The sequence below is a fragment of the Capsicum annuum genome, chromosome 11, assembly GCF_002878395.1.
Source record: "Capsicum annuum cultivar UCD-10X-F1 chromosome 11, UCD10Xv1.1, whole genome shotgun sequence".
In the NCBI taxonomy this organism is placed as follows: Eukaryota; Viridiplantae; Streptophyta; class Magnoliopsida; order Solanales; family Solanaceae; genus Capsicum; species Capsicum annuum.
The window spans coordinates 94,074,627-94,081,638 of NC_061121.1; positions in this window are offsets into that span (position 1 = coordinate 94,074,627).

Genomic DNA, 7,012 nt, shown 5'->3' on the forward strand with positions numbered 1-7,012 from the left:
TGGCCCAAAATGAACGCCCAACTACCGTTCCAACCAACCCAATGGCCAATACTACTTCAACTAGAATTTGAGACTTCACCCAAATGAACCCTCCAGGTGAAGACCCACAGGAACTCCTTGATCAGGTGCAAAAAGTTATAGATATTATGGGGGTGATAGATAGTGAGAGCATTGAGTTGGCTGCATATCATTTGCAGGATGTAGCTCACTTATGGTTCAAGCAGTGGAAGGTAGAGAGGGCCGCAGATGCAAGGCCCATAGAATGGGAGGAGTTTGTCACTGCTTTCCTTGATAAGTTCTTCCTACTAGAGTTGAGGAAAGCTAAAATTTTGGAGTTTATAAATCTAAATCAGGGCAACATGACAGTACAAGAGTATTCTCTCAAGTTTACTTAGTTAACCAGATACGCCCCTCATGTAGTAGTAAATAACAGATCTAAGATGAGTAAGTTTATTTTGGGCATGTCTAACAGTGTGGTCAAGGAGTATAGGACCACAATACTTATTAAGGAAATGGACATATTTAGGCTCATGGTACATGCTCAGCAAATAGAAGAGGCTACTAATAAAGAAAAGAAGAGAGAGAACAAGAGAACTAAAACAGGTAGCTTCAACTTTGCTCAGCCTAGGTCAGAAGGTGGAAACTATCCTCAGTTTTATCAAAGGTATTTAGTCCCAGCACCCTCTTCAACAAGTGCCCCAGTACCCAAATTCAAAAATGATAATAGGGGTAGGGCACCAGGCTCTAAGTCCCAAGGTAGTGTTAATAATGCTCGTACGAATCCTCTATGTCACAAATATGGCAGACACCATTAGGGTGAGTGTAGACCTGGCAGTGATGTACTTCAGGTGTGGCAAGATAGGCCATCAGATTCGAGAGTGTTTGGCAGTTGCTCAGAAAGGTAGGGAGTTGCACCAATAGGTCCAATCCCATCAATCGTCAGTTCCAGTCGGTCGTCCAACTCAGCAGGGTGCTGCTTCCAGTGCTACCAGTGGTCATCGTTCAAAAAGATTATACGCACTTCAGTCCCGATAGGATCAGGAAAGTTCTTCTAATATGGTCACTAGTATGTTACAAGTTTATCATTTACATGTTTATTTTGCTAGATCCAGGAGCTTCTTTGTCCTTTGTTACTCCTTATATAGCTGTTGACTTCGGAGTCAGTCCCAAAATCATAGCAGAGCCTTTTTTAGTCTCTACCTCAGTGGGTAAATCTATCATAGCCCGACGGGTATACAGGAACTGTCCGGTTATGGTATCTCAGAAGGTTACTTCAGTAGACTTAGTAGAATTAGAGATGACAGATTTTGATGTCATTCTCAAAATAGACTGGCTTCATTCGTACTATGCCTTAGATGAGTGCAGAAATAGAATTGCCAATTTCAGTTTCTGAATGAACCTGGCCTAGAGTGGAGGGGTAATACTTCAACACTTAGGGGTCAACTTATTTCTTACCTTAGGGCGAGGAGAATGATATCTAAAGGATGTGTCCATTATCTTGTTCAAGTTTAGGACTCTATTTCAGATACCCCTAATCTTGAATTAGTGTTAGTAGTATGTGAATTCCCAGATATGTTTCTTGAAGATCTTCCCGGAGTTTCTCCCAAAAGGAAAATTAACTTTGGAATCGACCTTCTTTCAGATACTCAACCCATTTCTATCCCGCCATACATGGCTCCAGCAGAACTCAAGGAGTTAAAAGAACAGTTGAAAGATCTCCTAGATAAGGAATTCATTAGACCTAGTGTATCCCGTGGGGTGCACCAGTTCTATTCGTGCATAAGAAAGATGGTTCTCTCAAAATGTCCATTGACTATCATCAGCTAAATAAAGTCACGATCAAGAACAAGTATCCACTTCCCAGAATTGATGACTTACTTGACCAACTTTAGGGTACTAGTTACTTTTCTAAGATAGACCTCAGATCAGGCTATCATCAGCTCAGAGTCAGAAAATGTGACATTTCAAAAATAGCCTTCAGAACTCGGTATGGTTACTTTGAATTCTTATTCATGTCATTTAGTTTTACCAATGCCCCAGCAGCTTTCATGGACTTGATGAACCGTGTGTTCAAGCAGTACTTGGACATGTTTGTCAAAGTATTCATAGATGACATTCTTGTCTACTTCTGCAGTGAGCATGATCATGCAGACCATCTCAGAATAGTATTATAGACTCTCAGAAACCATCAGCTGTTCGTCAAATTTAGTAAGTGAAAATTTTAGCTAAGGTCAGTAGCTTTTCTTGGCCATGTCATTTTTGGTGTGGCATTAGAGTAGATCCCCAAAAGACCAAAGCAGTAAGAAACTGGCCCAGACCCATCTCTCCATCAGATATCAGGAGCTTCTTAGGCTTGGCCGACTATTACCGATGGTTTGTTAAGGGATTTATCTATTGCATCCCCTAAGTCCATATTGACTCAGAATAAAGTCAAATTTTAGTGGTCAGATTCTTATGAGAATAGTTTTCAAGAGTTGAAGACTCGACTCACTACAACTTCAGTTTTGACTTTGCCAGATAGTTCAGATGGATTTGTGGTATATTATGATGCTTCTAAGATTGGTTTGGGGTGTGTTTTGATGAAGAGAGGTAAGGTCATAGCCTATGCCTCTAGATAGCTTAAGCCCCATGAAAAGAACTATCCCACTCTTGATCTTGAGTTAGCAGCTGTAGTATTTGCCTTAAAGATTTGGAGGCACTATCTGTATGGAGTGCACGTTGATGTGTTCACTGACCATAAGAGCCTATAGTATATATTCTCTCAGAAAAACCTAAACCTTCATCAGAGAAGGTGGTTGGAGTTGTTGAAAGACTACAACATAAGTGTTCTATATCATCCGATCAAGGCCAATGTAGTGACTGATGCTCTCAGTAGGATGTCTATGGGTAGTATTGCTCACGTGGAAGATGATAAGAAGAAGTTAGTTCAGGAAGTTCATCAGCTTGCCCGACTAGGTATCCGCTTAGTCATTTCAGTATAAAGTACTGTATGGGTGTAGAGTAGTTTAGAATTATCTATGGTTTCTGAAGTGAAGGAAAAGTAGGATAAAGATCCCAGTCTATTTAAGTTGAAAGAATCAGTTAGAGATCAGAAGATAGAGGTTTTATCCCAAAGGAGAGATAGTGTATTGTGTTGTCAGGGTCATCTATGTGTGCCAGGTGTAGATAACTTGAGACAATAGATTCTCGTAGAAGTGCATGGTGCACGCTACTCGATTCATCTAGGGGCCACCAAGATGTACCGCGACTTGCGGGAAGTCTATTGATGGAGTGGAATAAAGAGAGACATTGTAGAGTTTGTAGACAAGTGCTCAACGTGTCAGTAGGATAATATTGAGCACTAGAAGCCTAGTGGTTCCATTCAGGAGTTTAGTATTCCCACATGGAAATGGGCAAAAGTGAACACGGATTTTGTTATAGGTTTGCCTCGTACTCGCTGTCAGCATGATTCCATATGGGTTATCGTAGATAGGATGACCAAGTCAGCTCATTTCTTACTAGTTTATATGTCTTATTCAGTCGAGGATTATGCCAAGCTTTATGTTAGAGAATTGGTCAGATTGTATGGAGTTTTATTATCCATTATTTTAGATAGAAGTGCGCAGTTCACCTCTCATTTCTAAAAGGCCTTCCAAAAGGGTCTTGGTAACCAAGTCCACTTTAGTACAGCTTTACATCCTCAGACAGATGGGCAAGAAAAAAGGACTATTCAGGCCTTATAAAGTATTATATGGGTGTGTTCCATTGACTTTAAGAGTAGTTGGGATGATCACTTGTCCTTGATTGAGTTTGCATATAATAACAGTTACCATTCCAGCATTCAGATGGCTCCATTTGAAGTGCTCTATAGGAGGAGATGTAGGTCTCCTATTAGTTGGTTTGAAGTGGGTGAGGCCGCAGTAGTAGGTCCTAACTTGGTATTTGATACCTTAGAGAAATTTCAGTTGATCAGGGAAAGGCTTAAGACAGCCTAGAGCCGACATAAATCGTATGTCGATGTGGACAGAAAGGATCTCGAGTTTGAGATTGGGGATTTTGTGTATTTGAAAATATCTCCTATGAAAGGAGTGAAAAGGTTTGGCAAGAAGGGGAAGCTTAGTCCCTGATATGTCAGTCCTTACCGAATTCTCAACCATTTCAGAAAAGTAGCCTACAAGCTTGAGTTGCCTTCAGACTTAGCTTCAGTCCATCTAGTGTTTCATGTCTCCTTGCTAAAGAAATGCATAGGTGACTCAGTAGTTGTAGTCCCTATAGAGTATATAGATGTTCAGAATAGTCTCTCTTACGAAGAGGTTCCAGTTGAAATCCTTGATTATCAGATTCGCAGACTGAGAAACAAAGAAGTCCCTCTAGTCAAAGTTTTTTGGCGGAATCAGTCCATTGAGAGAGCTACTTGGGAACTAAAAGCAGATATGCGGACCAAGTATCCTCACCTCTTCTCCGCAAACTCAGTCTCAACTCAAGGTAACAGTCTTTTCTTAAACTTACTCAGTTCCATGTTCAGATGTCCCTTATGAGTTTGATATCAGTCCAGTTGCATAGCATCCTCATATCATACATATCTTCATCAAATAGCTTAGTCATTTGTCACATCTCCAGAATTCAGTCATGCTTCAGTGATGCATGTTCAGTGTAAAATCTTAGTGTATCAGTAATCTTAGTCATAAAATCATGCTTCAGTTATGCATGTTCGGTGTGAAACCTCAGTGTATTAGTAATGTCAGTCATGAAATCATGCTTCAGTTGTGCATGTCTCGCATGTAAATGCAATCTATCAGTATTCCCTACTCAGTCAGTCTCATTCGAGGACGAATATTCCTAAGGAGGAGATATTGTAAGACCCCGCAAAATCCTAAGCTTAATTCAGTCTGTTAATGCTAGAAAAAGGGGTCCCAGACTTAGGAATTTCAGTTAAGTGTTTGCACTTAGAACTTTGTTAGCCTTCATAAGTCGGTGATCCTATTTTACGATCCTTATGACCTAAAAATATCGATTTCTAGGTTGGTTCATGATCAGGAATGTCAATAGGCTTTATCGAACGAGTTTTAAAATTTTTGAACATCGTTTGAGGCACGTTTGGAAATCCAAAATAGTGGATCGATGCAATCTCAATGCGCCATGTAACCTATCGCATCGATAAATATTTTTCTCAGCTCCCAATGCAAAATTCCAGTGAGCCGATGCAAACTCGACGCATCGCGCCAGCCATTGCATCGACTCCACCAATGCGGTGCGTAGGTCTGCGCGTCGCTGGGTACGTCATTCAACACAAATTACTCTCAAGAACAAATCCCATTATTTTCAAATTCAAAACTCAAGAACTCACCATCAACCTTCATTAATTCAAGTACCAAAGTATGTGAAGTGTTCATCCAAGGGTTTCCTTCCATTCTTGGAGTTCAAGAAACTCTTTAAAACTACAAGTTAATTGATTTCAAAGATTTCATGTTGGATTTGAATGTAATCTTGATTATGATGTCAAATGGGTTTTCAATTCCATGAATTATCACAAGTTTCATAAAATCTAGTTAGTGTGGATTGAATTATGTGAACTTCATGTTGAACTCTCGAATTGCAAGTTAAATGTAGTATCCATGATAGTATTACTTGTTTATTGATATGTGAAATGCCCATGCTCCCCAAGTGTTTGTCAAAATGCTTATGTAAATTGACTAGTGCAAGCATTATGTGATTTCATTCATGCACAAGCCAATGTATATCAAGTGTTTGACAAAAATGTCTAAATAAATACATTATCGGTAAGCAAGTATTATTATGCTATTAAAGTCATGCAGTGTTTTACTTTCCATGCTATCGAGTCCTGGGGGTATTCTATACCCGACAAATCTAGTTGTTTACCTAGAGATACACTAGTTACAGAATATTCTCAGTAGTGTCACAAATAGTAGTACTCAGTAATCAGTCCCAATTTTAGTCTAGTATTCAGTTCAGACCTCAAGTAAACCCAGTCAGTTAACATATCTCAGTAGTATTCCATCAGTCAACGGAACCTAGTGAACTCAGTCTAGTTAGACAGCACAATCAGTAATAGTTTAGTTTAATCTTAGTGCTGCCTAGAAATTAGTTCAGTATCTATTCAGTTGGGAGTAGGATTCAGCACCGAGCGTGTACAGGGATAACGACTTCCTCATCAGATAGGCAGAGTCGTTAATAGCAGTCCTTGTACTCCAAAACTACGTAGCCAGCGTAGGATATGAGAAGTCACCCATCAGTTTAGGATTGACTTTCTTGCAGGGGTCACCCGTCAGTTCAGGCTTGATACCCTTAGTCCTTCGGGATAATACAATACATCAGTAAGTGGATCCACGAAGCCAGAGTCAGTTACCGTGGCACAGTATTGACACGTTTCCAACTGGGATTATAAGTTGGACCCTAATTCATTCGGAGAGGGGCATGTCGATCAGATGACTACCTTCCATGGTTTCAGGTTTAGTTTTAGCCTCAGTACAAAACTCAGTTCTATTCTACAGATTCAGGAATGTCAGACACAGTCACCCAGCTCAGTGTAGAACTCAAATAAGTTCTTCAGAATTAGGACTATCAGAAACCGTCATTCAGCAATCAGTAATATAGTATCAATAAACTCATATATCAGTTAATCGGTATTCAGAACTTAGTATCCAGTGTTATCATGACCTTAGTTACAGTTTATGTATTCATGCATGTACTCTCATTCAGTTATGTTCATGTTACTCAGCTAGTTATTGTTTATGCATCTCAACCTACCTGACTTAGCATACTAGTAAATTCAAAGTACTGACGCATACTTTTTTTGTGCTATGATGTCTTATATCATAGGTTCAGACGCACGGGCTCCTGACCATATTTACCAGTCCAGCCTATCAGCAGCAGACTTAGGGGTAAGTCCTCTTAGTTCGAGGACAAAGTTATTATTTTAGTTTATCAGTAGTTCAATAGTCGGGGTTAGTTGAGGGTTTGTCCCATCAACTCCATATTCAGATAGTTAGGGGCTTTCACACTAGAGTACTTC